The 18,763-nt window shown below is 38.2% G+C and overlaps 1 long non-coding RNA gene across 2 annotated transcripts in view; it reads right to left on the bottom strand.

Annotated features, from left to right (window-relative positions):
- Positions 1 to 11,240: 11,240 nt before the first annotated feature.
- The window catches only part of LOC102013274, a 23,686-nt gene continuing 16,163 nt past the window's right edge, over positions 11,241 to 18,763 (bottom strand). For both annotated transcript variants that reach the window (XR_260081.2, XR_001232941.1), the window contains one exon: positions 11,241 to 12,002. This is a non-coding gene — a long non-coding RNA (uncharacterized LOC102013274). The remainder of the gene's footprint in view (positions 12,003 to 18,763) is intronic.

Genomic DNA, 18,763 nt, shown 5'->3' with positions numbered 1-18,763 from the left:
TTTTATTGTTTCTTTAATTCTCTTTAAAATAAAAAAATTTTAAGAAGATAAAAGAGACATGCTGATTTTTATTGTTTTGTTTTGTTTTTTGTTTTGTTTTGTTTTGTTTTGTTTTTTTGAGACAGGGTCTCGCTATGCAGTTCAGGCTGGCCTTGAGCTCACTTTGTAGCCCAAGCTGGTCTCAAACTCACAGAGATCCTCCTGCCTCAGCCTCCCAAGTGATGAGATTACAGGCATGCACCACCATGCCTGGCTTAGATATGCTGGATAGCCTTAACTCAGGGAGAAGACAGATAGAAATTGTCACCTGAGAATTCATAGTCACAGGTCCACTCTTGGATAAGAACAGGAATGGAAAGAAAAGGTCTTATAAACTGCAAGAGAGAAAAAAAAAAAAAAAACTAGATCATCTATAACAAAATGGCATACTGACAACTAATCTCTTAACAGCAATGATCAAAGCTAAAGAACAGTGAAATGTCTTCTATATGCTAAGAAATCAATCTTCAGGAAGTATAATTCTATCAATACTATTAAAAATAAAATTGGAATAAAATCACTTATAAAATAACAGTAACTCAATTTATTGCCAACATATATCACTGACGAAGGTCTAATCTACCTGGGAATAGGGCAAATGACCTATTAGGGATGGACTGAGGTGCCAGATATACCAATAGCCAAAAACTATGAAAAAGATGATACAACCCTGAAAGGCACTGTACACTATAAATCAATAGCAATAACATCTACTGTGGGAGTTAAAATATTTAGATAGAACTAAAATACTGAACAAAACTAAACATTTTAAATAAGGAGACTGACCAAAATTTAAGCACTTAAAATTTTTATATTGTCCAGGACAATGGTTAATATAAAAACATTACAATGCAAGGTATAATATTCCTATAGTAAGGGGGAAAGAATAAAGAAAAACTCTTTCATTCAAAACAGCCAAGAACAGGGGAAAAGTACAATAAACCAGGCCAAATAAAAGGGTTAAAATCAGATGAGAGAAATAAACACAAATATATCAGCAATTATAATAAATGGAAATGAAATTAAAAGACAAAATTAGCTATTTCCTAATTATAGGAAGAAATATCTCCAACCCAGGACAGAGTCACATTAAAACTATTCCAGTAATGATATGAGATTATGACTAATAAAATTATTATTACAGTAACTAGCTTCAAGATTATAAATAGAGAAATAAAATTCATACCAAATTAGAACATAACTTGAAAGAGAGCTCATTTTAAAAAACCTGAATAACCCCATAATTGTTAAAGATAGCTGATATTTAAAGTTTTTCTTGTAAAAAGAATTAAGCATTTATCCCACCATTGCTATGCATTTACACCTCAAGAAAATGAAGTAATTGATGAAGGACAATTCCTTTTTATAGAAATATTCCAGCCAATAAGCAAGGAAGAAGTTATACCATTAAAATATCACCTTTTGGGCCAACTAATAGAGTAAGCAATCCAAAAATTAAAGAATCCAGCCAATTATGGCAATAGCTATCAAATGCACTGCGTAGTCAGAATGGGCCTTCGTGAGAAAATTGCATGTGATTCTCTTTTATCAGCACTCTGTATTTGCAGTACATAATGTTCACATTCCTTGGGTGGAGTTGGTGTAGTTATATAACACATCTTAGTCCTTCTCCCTCCCTTTTCCTTCCCTCCCTCCCTCCTTCCCCCATCTCCATCTCTGATCCCCTTCCCAATTGAGAAAGCTCTGTCTCCCTATTTCCTACTATCTACCTTTTATTTTGTTCTTTATTTATATTTTGGGTTGTTCATATAAAAGAAACCATGAGATATTTTTGTGTCTCTGATTTATTTCACTTAACATTGTGGTCTTGAGTGCATCCATTCTTGAACTATAGGCCATGCAAGAAGAATAGGAAGAAAATGTAAAATTATGAAAAGGTAAAATTTATATTTGTGGATAATATAACTGTATACCTAGAAAATCTCCCCCAAAATCACTTAAAAAACAAAACTAATAAGAATTCAGAAAATATAGTTAAAATATTTGCACCAAAGGGTTGGGAATGTTGGGGATATAGCTCAGCAGCACAGCACTTGCCTGGCAAGCGCAAGGTAGTAAGTTTGAGTCCCAGTATAAAAAATAACAACAACAAAGAGTTGGAAGTGTAGCTCAGTAATATTGTGTGTGCTTAGCACATGGAAGTTCAATTCCCATCACCTCCCGAAAAATACAGCCATTAAAATGACGTTTAGAAAGATACCAAATTATGTGACACAAATTTATAATATAATTGAATGATGTTTGTAAAGATACCAAATTATGTGACACAAACTTTTCATATTTATTGAATGTTTATAAAGATACTAAATTATGTGACACAAGCTTCTAATACTAGTTAATAAAAACAGAATTTTAACTTGTACCTACCATGTGATTTAACCTGTTTTTAAAAAAACAAGTATGAAATAAATATTTTTAAAAATCATACTAAAATGTTGAGTTAACACTTTATTTAGAAGGTAGAACTTTTTCCTATTTCCTAAGCTTTATTTTATATGTTATCAATTAGCTTCATAATGAAAACTTTTAAATAAAAAATACTTTATATTTGCAAATAAATGACAATACATCTTTTCCATGATCAGAGAAGTTCCACTAAATTTCAAATAAGGCCTTCAAAACAGGGACCTTAGCTATAATTTTACATCAGTCATAATCAACCAATAAAACTGAACTGTCTACTTAGGAATATCAATTGTATATGCCCAGAAAACACCCAGGTTTATGGTCACTACAGTTGACAAAACCAAATAATGCATTTTGGAAAAGATACATCCATGGAAGTATAATTTATAGACAATCTTCAAATAACATTTATTGTGCATTGTTTATGTTATACCTGGGCACCATGTTAACTATTTTAAATGATTACTTCACTTTAACCTTCAGAATAACTCCATTAGTGTGTATAAGATTACTTGCAATAGTGGTTAATATCATGGACACATAGCTTTTTTTTAATCAACATGTAATAGAACTAAGAAAGCATGCTTACCGGTGAGTCCTAAGTTCTCAGATACAACTGAAAGTGCTCCTCTTAAAGGACAGCTATCTCAGCACACAACAGATAAAGAAATTCCAGTACTCAAGGATGACAGAAATTCACCGATGCCCATACAAGTTCACAGGGATGACAGCAATTCCAGAAGTACTGTTTCATGATTCTTTCAACTCTACAGCTTGTTTTCTCATCACTAAGCTCGAAGCAAAATGATTGAATGTTTGCCTTTGTTTTTGTTTTTTGGGGTTTTTTGGTTGTTTTTTTTTTGTTTTTTTTTTTTTTTTTTTTCAGTACCAGGAATCGAATTCACGACCTCGCGCTTGCCAAGCAGGCGCTGTGCCACTGAGCTAAACCCCCAGCGCAAATGTTTGCCTTTGAAAATGTCCCTGACAATATATTCCTCTCTAAATGTTTTCCTATTCAAGCACATCTTTAAACAATTTTCATTTCCATTGATATAACTGAACACTGGGTCTTGAAGGGCCACACCTTGAGGCTCAACACTGATAGAACATCTGCTTTTGGGGAACAACTACATAATAATCACTCGAACAAACTGCATGTGGTGATGCACACCTGTAATCCCAGTACTCGGAAGGCTGAGGCAGGAGGATCATTGTGAGTTCAAGACCAGCCTGGGCTACAAAGTGAGCTCAAGGCCAGCCTGAACTGCAGAGTGAGACCCTTTCTCAAAAAGACCCAAAAAAAAAAAATCACTTGAGTAAGCAGCACAACTTTCAATATATAAATTCTCTATTAAAATGTTTATGAAGCAATTCTCCTTTTGTTGCTACTAAATGCAAACACTGTCTCTCCTATTAAAATTTCATTAAGGAATGCCATTCATAAGATTCAATTAAGTGTATGAAAACTTATCCCATTGTGACTTGCATTAAGTTATTCTCCAAGACAATATAATCCTATTTTTGGTCTGGGCTCCTCTCTGGAGCAAAAATGACTGAATTTCATTAAGAAAAACAGTTCTTTTCTCCCAGTTTGAGTCCCAGATGAACTACACTGTGTGAACCTTCCAGAATATTGGGTGGGAAAGAGAACATTTATCCTGTCGCCCCTCTGCCCACACACATGCAGCCTTCCTATATTACTCCTCCCATTGAGATTAGCCAGAGTTAATTCTTTTAGCACACAGAATATCAGCATTCATTCATTTTTGACAAGATGCCCAGCAAAGGTCATGCCCTGGTCCAAGGTTAGTGGGTAAAAATCATAGCTAAAAGCTCTCAAACCTTACTTAAACATTCCCACTGAAACCTTCCACTCCCCTCTCTGAAGATATAAATCCCCATCCATCTTTTTTAATCATAGATTCTTAAAGATTACCTGCTTAAACGCCTTTCTCTGTGCAGAAAATGCCACTGCAGTAACAACAGTGCATATGTATTCCGCTTGAATAGCCTCAAATGAAAGAAAACTCACGAACACTTCCCATGGCAATCTGCTTTGGGAGGCAGCTCTAATAGGAATTTTTCCCTGTATGGCCCTATGGTCTGGTAATGTTTGCCCAACTGTCCCATGGATATGTCTACTGCCTCAGAAAAGATGATCACTAACCCTTAAGAAGATGCCAGGTTTGTTCTCTTTTTCCCTCCCTCTACCCCTACTCACCATTTGCCTTTGTGATCTCTACAACCTTGATACTCTGTGTGTGTTGAAAATACATAGGATAAAAATTACAGTGTAAGCATTTAAGGTTATAATTTTTTATCTAAAAATATTTTTTCTTGGTTAGTCCTTTTTAGGAACTGATCTATATATTGGTTTCATCCAGAATTGCCAGGAAAAAAATGTTTTAATCTGGAATCCTGCTGTAAATATAATGATCCAGAAATTCTAGAGCAAGACTTGGGGAATGAAAGTTTTAAACGCAACAAGAAACACCTTCTTCAAGCAAGTCTGATATACCATGCCAAGTTTAAGAACTACTGGTCTAAATAATTCCCAAGTCTATAGACTCACATTTTAGTATTCTACACCTCAGATTATTACTATGCTCACTAATATTTAAAACTACTATGTGGAATTATGACATCTAACCTACAGTTATGAGAATGTGCTTTAATTCCTTTCTGCTGCAGGTTCAATTCCACAGGAAACTGCCTTCAGGTCGGAGATTAGCTTTCAAGGGGTGTAGTAGGAAGTGACTGATACCTACAGGGTCAAGCAGTAGAGCAGGATTGGGTACGGTAAGAAATGGGATGAGCTACCAGCTTGAAAACACCTCCAGCTGCTTCTCAGGTACCTCTGAGAATAAAATTGCTCCTAAGAGTTGTTTGCAATAGGTCTGGGTCTCAATCCAAAAATGGGCATCTGAAATCAATAGATACTTCTCAGATGAAGAAGTAGAAACAGCAAATAAGTATATGACAGAATGTTCAGCATCACTGTTCATTCAAGAGATGCAAATTAAAGGAATGCTGCTGAAATTCCATCTCACACCAGAAAGAATGGCTATCATCAAGAAACCAACCAATAACATGCTGGAGAGGCTGTGAGGAAAAGGAACCCTTCTCCACTGCAGGTGGGAGTGTAGACTGGTACAACCACTATGGAAATCAGTGTGCAGATTCATCAGAAAACTAAAACTAGAGGTTTCATTCAACCTAGCTATTCCTCTTCTTGGTATCTTCCTAAAAGAATTAAAAAGCATCATACTACAGCAACATATGCACACCTGTGGTTATAGTGGCACAGTTTTTAATAGCTAAATCTTGGAAACAGCCCAAATGCCCATCAACCAATGAATAAAGAATATGTAGATTTTTATACAATTGAGTATTACTCTGCCACAAACAAGGATAAACTTGAGACATTTATAGCTAAATGAATAGACAGAGATCATATGCTTAAATGAAATAAATCAGACACACATGTAAATATCGCACTTTTGGTTTCTCTGCTGTGAGAAACCAAAAGTGGAAATAAGAGCCAAAATGTGGAAGAGATGTTGGGAAATGGGGAGAAAATGCACAAAGGGGAAGGAGAACAAGAGAGGGGGGAAAGGAAAGAAGGGACAAGAAAAAAGAATGGAAGGAAAGAGGGCTGGGGATTTAGCTCAGCGGCACAGCACCTGCCTGGCAAGCGCAAGGTTGTGAGTTCGATTCCCGATACCAGAAAAAATAACCAAAACAAACAAACAACAACAAGAATAGAAGGAAAAAAATGAGAACAAAACTTTTGTAAATAAGAAGCATAGAGAGGTTGAAGGGAGGGGATGGGAATGGGAAAAAAAAGAAGAAAGAAGATAGATCATGTTCAGGTACAAATTCCATATGATGAACATCATATATATATGTGTGTGTATATATATATATATATATATATATATATATATATATATATAATGTATGAATAAAATTTTTAGAAAAAGGTCTGGGTCTTTATAGCAAGCAGCAACCTGTCATGACATACCAGCTCCCTTGGGAAGGGTCCATGACCGGGACAAAATGACTTTCTCCGCTGATGCAGGAGTAAGTTCCTCAGCCTGTACAGGGACCCGGATGCACGTTACAATATGCCTTTCACCTACCTTCATAGGAAAACAAAAGATACCAGCAATGAACCTTGAGCATTTCTCAGTAGAGAACCAGCACCTTTAACTTGCCATAAAAAGCACATTACTATCTCTTACTTCCTTGCATTTCAAGCACTGGATGGTTGAGGAATGACTCACCGCTATGATGAAGCATGAATTTCTATGCGGAATTATTTCTAATCCCTTAAATAGCATGCCTTAGTGCCTCTTGTGTCCACAGTTTTGACTAATCAGAATAAATTGCCTCAAAACAACTGGTGATTTGTTTGTTTGTCAAAAAGATTTATAATTGGTAGATATATATCTCCCTTACTAATGTCTTCTTTGGAAAGAGAAAAAAAATTCCTCAATCTTTTCTTTTTTAATTTTAAAAGTAAAAGGAGGAAAACATTAACAGACAGACAACCTTTTACAAAATAGCAAAAGAACAGTACAGACAATACAGAGTTACAAACAAAGTGGTAGGAAATTAACAATGCTTGTTGTATTACATATTGATATCTTCAAAGTGGTTTCTCATGAAAACAGATAGAGACATGCAATATTGATGGATCAAGGACTCACTGACAGTTTATTTCAGCAAAGAAATAGAAGACAGTAGAACAGCCATGTTAACTATCCTGTATATACATACATACAAAATTTCTCCTTCTTTCCCTTCTCTTTTCCCACATCCCAATTGCCCTTTACCCTTGAGTGTTTTCCTATCATTTCACAATGTCTATCATACCTCCTAGTTTAAATTAACTCTTTCAGGTTCTTACACTGGTGAGACAATACATTGCCTGCACATGCAGGTCTGATTTATTTCACTTATGAGTATGGTCTCTAGTTGTGACCATTTACCTATAAAAACCTCGAGTTTATCTTTCTTTAAAAAATTCCGGATTCTTAAAACAACCACACTCCACAGCCCTTTTGTGGATTTGGCTTGAATAAGGAATCATCATTGCAATTTTTCAGGAGCCAGGAAATGTTAGCATTCTCCCTAACTTGCCTGATTTAAGAGGGATAACAGACAAACAGCATGGGTGAGACCATAACCTGGCACCTCTGAATCGGAGAGGGCTTCAGCTGCCTAAAGGGATCACATCTCGTGACAGTCTGGGGACGAGACACGGTTGGGGCTGTCGAGAGCACATCCAGTAGTACGCTGGGAGTCAAATATCGCTCGTCATAATTCTTCGGCCACTGCTTTCAGCTTGTGGTATTTAATATTTCCCGATGTCTCACAGTTCCAGTTTTCTTGACCTGTAAAGTAGGGGTGACATCACCTCCATCACAAGGAAGACAGCTGTGCACACCTAAGCCAGCCGGGACGACAGAGTGAGACACTGACTCGGGGACGAAAACAAGCAAACGAAATCTCCCCAGCCGAGGAGAGTCCTCAGTACGGAAATGGAGCTCGGATCCGTGGACTGTCTGGTACACAGAAATAATTTCTGCTTCAGTGAAAAGGAAAAGAGGATACAAGTGTTCCTGGCCAGCAGAGGGTCCTTCGGCCACATTCAGATAGAATCAGGAGTTGGTGAAGGACAGCCCCCGTGAGTGGTCCTGGTACCCATCCACACCAGTTAACCCTGGATGTCAGTGGTCCACGCTGCTGACTGCTAGGCTCTGTCACGGCCACCATCTGACGCTGGTGGGGGCCAGACGCCGTCAAGAGACTCTTCCCGTGCTGCGCTTTGCCCTTGATCTTTGTTGGCTGCGGATTTCTGCAGCGCCCCGGGGCTGACAACCCCTCATGTTTTGCTCTTTCTTTTGAGGCAACTGCTCTGTCCACACTACTCAGGAGAAAATCAGGTTTACGGGAACTTTTGAACCCATAATAACTGAAAAATACGTCACAAGCAGATTTACAGAACACCAGAGCGAGGCTTTATTTTAGCAGGGTTTGTGCAAGAGCACAGGGACGTTAGTAACCGGCACGAGCCCTTGGAGACTAACACCCCCCAAATTTGAGTGGCGTGCTGCTTAGGCAGCAGCTGCGGGCCTATGATGGATTGGTCCAAGTGTAGGCCTGCGGTTGATTCAGATTCAGGCCTGTGGTCCAAGTAGGTGCAGGGCTCCAGGAAAACCACAGCAACTCCACGAATTCGATGAGAGGGTAGCCTAATGCAAGCTGTTGATTGACAGAAAAATGAAGCGGCCAAAACCCGGGAATCTTCAGGAGGGCTGGCTGTGTTCATTACAGTGGATTCGGGCTTGGGAAGGCTAGCGGTGATAATAATGGGTTCGGATCCGTCCCCGCCTCCTTGATCTCAGCCACAGTAGGGAGAGCGTCCCCTCCCTTCTTCAGAGAGGCCGGAGCAGCCCTGGAACGCGGGGTGGGGGAGGGGCAACACGGGGCACAGCTGAGCTGCAGCAAAGCAACCTCACGGGTAGCAGGAGGACGTGAGGCAAGACGCGGGTTCTTCCAGCCCACAGAGGGGAAGGTGCTCAATGGGAGCAAAGGGAAGGGGGAGGGGTGTAATCGCCATCGGTCAAACCACACTACCAGCACCACCACCACACCCGTGGCTGGCACAAGAAAAAGAGAGTCGGGAACTTCTCTGTCTCACAAAGAGGTTCTAATTAGTTACCAAGAGCAATCACGGATTATCAGCATGCAGCCAAAAGTGCATCAGTATATGCCTGTAAGCCCAGCACTCAGGAGGCTGAGACAGGAGGACTGCTGAGGGTTCAAGGTCAGCCTGAGCTACAAAGTGAGTTCAAGGCCAGCCCGAACTGCATAGTGAGATCCTGTCTCAAAAAGGCACACACACACACACACACACACACACACACACACACAAGGAGAGAGAATATACAAAACACTAAGCATAAAAGATATAAAATTGATATATTATACTGTATGAAAGTTAAGACTCTCTATTCATCAAAGTTATCATTAAGAAGTAAAATGTTAAGCCCCAGAGTGGAACATGCTTGCAGTACATCTCACTGACAAAAAGCTCAGAACCAGAACACAAGAAAACTCCTAAAACTGGTAAGAAAAACACAATCCAATAGAAAAATTGAGCAAGAAACTTGAACAGGCATTCTTTAAAAAGAAGACACTGAGTGCTCAGCAACAATTAGAATTCATACAGAATTACTTTGCGAACAGCACTGTGGCACAAGTATGTAGTACCAGCTACTTAGGAGGCTGAGCCGGGGGGACAGCTTGAACAGAGGACCTGGAGTCCAGCCTGGAGCACACAGTGAGATCCCATCTGCCCCCCACCACCACAAGTAACTACTCTGGAAATACTCTTCAGCAATTGATTATCATATGTCCCAGCAATTCCACTCCTAGGTATACACCCAAAGAACTGTGTGTCTATGTTCCCTAAAAGACATGTAGAAGAATGTTTTGACCAATAATATTAGTATAAGCAAAAACACTGCAGACTTTTTGTGTAAGAAAATACCATGGAGCACCAAGAAGGAATAAAGAATGGTTATATATGACAACCAGAATAAATCTCATAAACATGACTTTCACCAAGCAGAGACAGACCAAACAAAAAATATTCTGAGTCTGCCAAAAAAATGTATACACACTTCAGGAAAAGTAAGACTTATATAAATATTGTAATACTAAATTTATTGAGACATCATGAGATTAATGCAAGTTACCTCTGGCCGTTACAATTACAAGAAGGGCTCAAAGGGAGGCCATTAACTTCCAGACATTTATTAGTATGGCAAACTGCTGCTTGGGAAACCTTGGTCATTGAGATTGCTGCACATGCATTTCCAATTTCTTCTCTCAGGGCCAGCAGTGTAGTGGATTTTCTGCAGTATATGACATCCACCAGGGTCCCCATTACGAGGGTAACACTCTCTGTTAAAAAAAAAAAAAAAACATACTGTTTTTCTTTTCCTGAAGTGTGTATACCTTTTTTTTGGCAAACTCTATCTGTAACCCTTATGATTACATTTATGTAAATTTTGGAAAAAGACAAATATTCATTGATTTGAAAGTTAAGATTATGATTATATCTTGGGCTGTAATGACTAAAAGTTTATACCAGGATGGAATCTGGGATTTTAATAACCATTGTTGTTGTACAAGTAACTTCACTTTGTGAAAATTTCTTTTTTTTGGTTTGTGTGTTGTTGTTGTTTTTTCCAGTACCAGGAATTGAACTCACAACCTTGCCCTTGCCAGGCAGGCACTGTGCCGCTGAGCTAAATCCCCAGCCCCCCTCCCCAAATTTCTTGAGCTGTGTACTATAGTCTGCATTTTTCTTTTCCTTTCTCTTCTTCCTCTTCCTTCTCTCCTCCTCCTCCCCTTCTTCTCCTCCTTCTCCTTCTCCTTCTCCTTCTCCTTCTCCTTCTCCTTCTCCTTCTCCTTCTCCTTCTCCTTCTCCTTCTCCTTCTCCTTCTCCTTCTCCTTCTCCTTCTCCTTCTCCTTCTCCTTCTCCTTCTTCTTCTTTCCTCTTCTTCTTCTTCTTCTGCCTCTTTTCCAGTCCTGAAGATTGAACCCAGGGTTTTGGTTTTTTTTTTTAATTTTAAGACTACGTATAAGTTGCTAAGTTGCTAAGTTGCTAAGCTGGGCTCAAACTTGTGATCCTTCCACCTCAGCCCTCCTGAGCCTTAGGATTACAGACATGCAACACCACACCCAGCTTGCATTATTCTTCTTAGACTTCAACAAGCATTTATTTTTTAATTCCTACATTAATCAGTTCTCTTATCACTGGACAAAACACCCGACACCCACAGTTTAGACCTGTGTGACTCATGGTTTCAGAATTTCAAGCCCATGGCGGACTGGCTCCAACACAGAAACATAACAGTACGGGGGTGCAAAGCTGCTCAGTCCGTGTCTGTGCTCTGGCTGGGAAGCAGAGCCCGGGGAGGAACAACTGGAAAACCAAAGTGGGTCCAAACAGCCGGTCCAGCTGTGAACATCAGTGGGTTAATCCACGAGGTGTGTAGTACCGCCGCGATCCACTCACCTTCGCAAGAGTCTCAGTTCAGTCAAGTTGGCAACTAAGAGTAACTGGCACAGTTCCCAAAACACTTTTCTTCTTATTTCAACAAACTTTTTTCTAATTCCCAAAAATATTGAGTTTTTTTTCTTTACTCAAAACAAAGGAAGGAGCACAGGTATGAAGTCAAGTAAACCCCTGCCTGCTCACTAATGATAGACGTTTCGCGCTACAGTTTTCCTACAGTTGGTTTTTTCCTCAAGGTTCAACTGCATGATTTCCGAGTATTTTTGCTGAGTTCTCTCTTCCGCCCTCCTCTTACATCTGTATTTTGTTTTCTTTCTATACATGGTTCTGATGCTGATGAAAGCCAACTTCATTGGACCGCATCAGAAGTTCATTTTCCATCTCTTGACTGCAGTGGTAGCCATAACACAACGGCAGAAAGGCAAGTTGCCATCCAAATCTTAAAAAAGAAAGAAAACACCATTTAGATGATAATCCATCTGCACTCTTCTAAAAATTTGCTGTGCTTTTACTTTGATCCCTACATTCTCATTTCCAATTCCCATTGAATTTCACTGTATGATTTTAGCATCTTGCAAAGGAACAAATTTTTGTGAATGCCTACTGCAAATTGGAATGACTGATATTTATCCCTCTGTTCTTGATATTTCATTTTGGAAGGTTGAAATAACATTAATTCAGTTTCACATTTGATTAAATGTTATATTGACATTCCAAATTCCCCTTGGCCCCAACTCCAGTTCTTTCCCACTTTTGATTAATCTATTTCATCAGAACCACAACAACTAAAATTGCCTCAGAAGAGAAAAGAATTAAAATTTAGTTATTAATTTTTCCAAAGGGTATGGTAATGTCTATATAAAAAAAGATCCAGTGGTAAACAATTACTGGTACAAAATTAGCAGCACAAATGACTTCCCTTTGGGGTTTTAAAATTTATGATTAAACTACAGTAAAGAACACTATCTAGCAATTATAATTTCTAGTAAAGAAACTGGCCTAAACAATTTTTAAATTACTTTAATTGAGACATTCAGTCTTTAGTTCCTATTTTTGAGGGTTAATACTATTAATCTATAAGTTCAAATTTGAGACATTTTCCTTTAAATGCAATGTATTTCTGAGACTAAATATTCTGTTATATCAAAATGAAAACCTACCTAAGGCAAACAAAACTAATAAGCCACACTTATCCTTTCATTCAGAGAAATGAAAAAGAACATTCTGATTTAAAATAGTGGTGAATTCTCTTCCACTACTAAAAAATCTTTATCAATCAAAATGTACATATTTATAATGTTTTTAGAGTATAATAAAAGCACTGTGCAATCATAGGTAATTTTTTAAAATATTTACATACCAAGAAGTGGTTTTCTTTCCTGACAATGGAGGGGGATAAAATCTTGCAAGTCTGACCATTCTTTGAAAATTGCTGTGACCATAAAGGTACATCTTTCTTCCTCTAAGTGTTAATTATTTCTATGGTAACTCTCCATCTGGTTTCCACTATTTTCACAGGCGTTTTAAATTAAGCTTATATATGTCGATGTTCCAAGATTATCATTGCGTTTGCATAAACCATATGGCTTTTTGACAGACTCGATTATGCCAGTAACATTAGGGAAATATTTAAATGTCACCTCTGTTATGTAAGAAAAAATTGATGTAAAATGGGAATGAAGTTGGAATGGGAAATACTACTTCCACAAATCCATTCACAATACTGTAAATCTTCAGTCCATGACTACAGGTTTCTTCTTCCTCTTCTTCTTTTTAATGCAGTACTTGGAACTGAACTCAGGACCTTCACACTAGGCTATATCCCCAGTTCTTTTTTTTCTTTCTATTTTAAGACAGGATCCCACTAACTTGCACATCCTGAGTAAAAACTTGCAATTTTCTTGTCTCAGCCTCTAATAGTGCTGGGATTACAGGTATGTGCCACCAGGCCCAGCCATCTCTATTATTTCTAAATATAAAGTGATCTAAATTCCATGAAGGAAGTATTTTATACAGAATATACTTGGACTTATCTAATACTTAAAACTACAGGAACTACACCAGGTTCCAAATATGACTATATATACACTGTCTTCTTTATATGTATTACACTAGTTATAATAAGGATCATGAAAAAGGACAAAGTACTCCTTTAAAAAACAAAACTTCCTAAAAGGCAAAGAGGAGCTCTAAATCAAACAAAAGTGGAACTTCTTTTCTCACTGCCAAATCCTTATCACATGACTAGAAAAATTCAGAAATAATTAGGTCCATGAGAAATGTCCTCAAGTTTTAAAAAATGAGAAAAGGAGAAAAATATATATATTTATGGCTACGTTTCCTATTTTTCAAAAAATTCATCTTAAAGAGACTTTCTTGAAGATGCAAAAAATAATTCCAGATGATATTGCTACACTGGTTTGTTTCCCTTTCTCCTCCTCTTTCCCCAGGTGGGCTGAGGGTCTTGCATGTGGAGGCTTGTGTGTGTCCCGTAACCCCGGAGGATGGAGAAGAGCCCCTGTCGTCCTCTGCTTCCTCCGCTCTGCCTTGACCTTGCGCCCCAAGCCCCCACGGTTCGCTTCCATCAGTGCAGGTCACTGACATTCCCAGTAGAAATGCTCACACCTGAGAAAGGCAAACTATTGCACCAGGGCTCCATTCATTCTCCTCTCCTCACAGGGAGTGGGGCTTTGAGAAAATGGGGTAAGTATGTTTTCACTGGGGATCCTCCTAAAAAAGCAGACTATATAGGAAACATTTTAGCATTTTGCCAGGGAGAAGTATATAGTGTCATGAGCATATTAATTATCCGAAGCAGGCACAAACACAGAAAGACAAACAGAAATTTAACATAGCTTGACTTTGTTTAGGGTTAGACCTGCCCTAATGCAGTACTTCTTACTTCGTTGCCCCCTATATCTTTTCTTTTTTAAAGAGTAAAAGAAGGATAACATAGTAATAGGAGGACTTGTGGAATTACAGACAAAGTGGTAGGAAGTTATCAGTGGTTGTTATTTTACCTATTGGTATCTTCAAGATAGTTTCTCAGGAAAACAAATAGACAAATAATAGTGAGTTACAGACAAAAGAGGTAGGAGATTATCAATGGCTATTGTACTATACTTTGGTATCTTCAAAGTGGTTTCCAGAAAAAACAAGTAGAGCTACACATGAGTGATCAGTTAAATAATCATTGACTATTCTCAGTGGTTGGTGTTGGAAACACATGCCCCGTGTATCTTTGCTGGTGTAACTCAAAGGTACAGAGTTCTTCTCCAAGTTTTCCCTAAGGTGTGGCTATCATGTAATGGATGATATAGAACAGGATGGGATTTTCTTCTTCTTATGGCTAAATAATAAATGTCCACAGTTTGTGGACACCAAATTTACCTTCCCCCCTCACACACTGATGGGCTTTCAGGGTGCTCCCATCTCTCAGCTGTTATAAACAGCTGCAATGAACACAGGGGTATAAATGTCTCTTCTCGATCTTGATTTCAATACTTTTGCATAAATACCCAGGATTGAAATCTCTGGATTATGTGGCAGCTCTTCTTTTAATTATTGGAAGAACATCTACACTGCTCCCCACAGCAGGAGACATTATGCTATGTCAAATAAGCCCCTCACAGAAGGACAAATACTGCATGATTTCACTCATGTGAGGCCTCAGCACGGTCAAACTACAGAAGCAGAAAGTAACACAGTGTTTCCTAGGGAACTCAGGGGAGTGGAAAAGGACAATTTCTGTTCAGTGGATTTAGAGATCTGCTGTACAGCACTGTGCTTACAGTTAATAATATTGCACTTTAAAAAATTATTAAGAGCCAGGTGGTTCTCTGTATTGTCTGTATTGTGCTTGTGATATGTTGTAAAATGTTGTATGTCTGTTAATGTTTCCTTCCTTTTATCTTTAAAATAAAAAAAATAATTAAAAAAAAACACCATAATAAAGCTTTAGCATGAGAAAAAAAAAAAAAAAGAGCCAGGTGGTGCACACCTATAAACTCAGCACTCTGGGATGCTGAAGCATGTGGATCGAAAGTTCAAGCCCAGCCCAGGAAACCAGTGATTTAGGGAGACACACATCCCCCACACCAAAAAAAAAAAAAAAAAGATCTCACATGATATATCTATTAACACATTTGTAAAATGTACTTCAAATATTTCCATTAATTTCCCCAAATTCAGGTCCCAGGTTGAGTCTCTGATATGAAGAACACCAGAACCTGAGAGGTCCTGTGTCTTGCAGTGACACAGGAAGACAGTGCTGCCTGATGAGACACGAGCCCTCCAGAAAGGCCAGTGGGACCCACCTGCTAGGGTAAACAACAAGATTTCACATTGGAACAAATCACAATAGGTAACACTATTGTATGTTTCTACTTTTATTTGTTTGTCGTCGTGTCTTTGTTTTTGCCATACTAGGGGCTGAACTCAGAGCTTTGCAGATGCTAGGCAGGTGCTGTACTGCTGTGCTCCATCTTTGGATCCTGCATTTTTTGGTAAGAAAATGAATGTTTGTGTAATCTTATCAGTTATCAATTTGCATTCTGCATGCTGCATTATAAGACAGAAGGTGATCTGTATCAGCTCTCTAGCACCATCTAACACAACTGTGATTTCAGACACAACATGCTTTCACCCTAACAGGAGATTTTTAAAAGTAAAAGGGAGAGAAGAAAGGAAAAAGGTTATCTTCATAATAAGCTGTTCTATCTGTAATAGATAGGCACATATAGAATATATATACACATATTGTATGTAATATATGACATGTACATATGTGCATTTTATTGAAAATATATAAATGGAAAGACCATTATTCAAGCATTTCAGAACCACTTCTGAAGCTCATTAGCCATGCGGATTATACAAGTGGACATAAAGGTTCAAGGAAATGGAAACCAAACCATCATTTTCTAAAAGTCTACTCTTTGTTTTGAAACTGTGGGAATGGTATTCAAAACTTCTTCATGTGCTTAAAATAAACGTCTCTCCATACCATACAATTCCATGTGGAATAATCAAACAATCCAAATGTTACCACTCAGATAGTTCTTATGGGAAATCTACAGAGAAATCCAAAAGAAAGTGTCCTATTTCTTCAATACAAATCATGCACACTTGTATTTATGTATTTATTATCCATTTGAGATGGATCTTCTTATGCTTGAATTTGGGACGTGGTCACCGTAACTGTGCTCACGGGCGTGTGTCACCACGCCTACCAAAACATTTACACTTTTCTTGGACACAGTCTCTTCCAGCCACTTACTCAGGCTGTCCCAGTTTTCCCTTGTGAAATCCATGTTCCCCTCTTGCCATCATAGAAAATCCTGCATTATCTACCCGCTGTGCATTGTCTTTGACCTTGGTCTTCTGAGTGTGGAAAGCTTCAGCTGTGATGCACAACACTCCATTGCACCATTTAAAATGTCTGCTAGAGATGTAGCTCAGTGAGAAGGCCCTGGGTTCAATCCCCAGTACTGCAAAGTAGTAAGAATAAGAATAATAAACAGGGGCCAAGATACAGCTCAGTGGCACAGAGCCTACCTGGCAAGCGTGAGGTCCTGAGTTCAATTCCCAGTACCAAAAAAGAAAAAAAAAAATAGTGCATTTCTTTGAAGGGGAAGCAGTACCCCAAATTCATTCCTGGAAGCAAGCATCACCCTGATATCAAAATCAGAGAAGGGCCCAACTAAGAAAGAGACCTACAGGACAATCTCCCCAATGGACATAGTTGCAAAAATCCTCAATAAGATACTGGCAAAGAGAATGCAACAAATAATTGAGAAGATTATACACCATGATCGAGTTGGATTTATCCCAGGGATGCAGGAACGGTTCAACATATGTAAATTAATAAATGAAATACACCATCTTAACAGAGCCAAGGACAAAAAAACATATGATCATCTGAATAGGTGCAGAAAAAGCTTTGGACAAAGTCCAGTACACATTCATGATTAAAAACCCTACAGAAATTGGAATAGATGGTCTTTATCTCAATCTGATAAAAGCCATCTGACAAACCAACAGCCAACATCGTAGTAAATGAACAAAAACTGGAAGCCTTCACTCTAAAATCAGGAACAGCAGTGGGCGTGGTGGCACACACCTGTAATCCCAGCATTGGGGAGGCTGAGGCAGGAAGATTGTTGCAAGTTTGATACGAGCCTGGTCTGCAAAGTGAGCTCAAGGCCAGCCTGAACTGCATATCTACACCTTGTCTCAAAAAGACAGAAAAATAAAATAAAATAAAATCAAGAACAAGGCAAGGATGTCCACTGTCTCCTCTCTTATTCAACATACTCCTGGAAACTTTAGCGAGAGCAATTAGACAAAAAAAAAAAAAAAGAAAGAAAGAAAGAAAGAAAGAAAGAAAGAAAGAAAGAAAGAAAGAAAAAGAATAACAATAGAAAAGGAAGAAGTTAAACTATCATTATTTGCAGATGACATGATACTCTGAGTAGAAGACCCCAAAAACTCCACTAAAAAACTGCTAGATTTAATAGACAAATTCAGTAGCATCACTGGATACAAAGCCAGCACTCAAAAATCAATAGCCTTCCTGTACAAACTCACTGAGAGACAAATTAGGGAAATAATACCTTTCACAATAGCATCCACCAAAAATGAAATAGTTAGGAATCAATCTAACAAAGGAAGTAAAAGACCTCTACATTAAATACTATAGTACTATGAAAAAGGAGATGGAAGTGGATATCAGAAAATGGAAAGACATCCATTGCTCTTGGGTAGAAAGAACCTATATAGTAAAAATAGCCATCCTTCCAAAACTGTTATACAGATTTAATGCAATCCAATCAAAATTCCAACAGCATATCTCACAGAATTAGAAAACAACAATCCTAAAAGTCAGTTGGCACCAGAAGAGACCTAGAATAGCAAAGGCAATTCTGGGCAACAAAGGCAAGGCAGGAGGAATCACAATTCTTAACTTGAAATTATATTATAAAGCTACTGTAATACAAACAGCTCTGGCAAAAAAAACAAAAAACAAAAAACAAAAAACAAAAAACATGTCTGAAGATCAACAGAACAAATTAAAAGACGCAGGAACAACTCCAGACATACTCAGCCACCTTATCTTTGACAAAGGTGCCAAACACATTCACTGGAAGAAAGGTAGCCTCTTTAATAAATGGTGTTGGAAAAACTAGCTCTACACATGCC

This window comes from Chinchilla lanigera, unplaced genomic scaffold (genome assembly GCF_000276665.1).
Source record: "Chinchilla lanigera isolate Chin_1 unplaced genomic scaffold, ChiLan1.0 scaffold00012, whole genome shotgun sequence".
NCBI lineage: Eukaryota > Metazoa > Chordata > Mammalia > Rodentia > Chinchillidae > Chinchilla > Chinchilla lanigera.
Note: the sequence above shows the minus strand (reverse complement) of the source record. Positions and strands in the feature narration are given on the sequence as shown.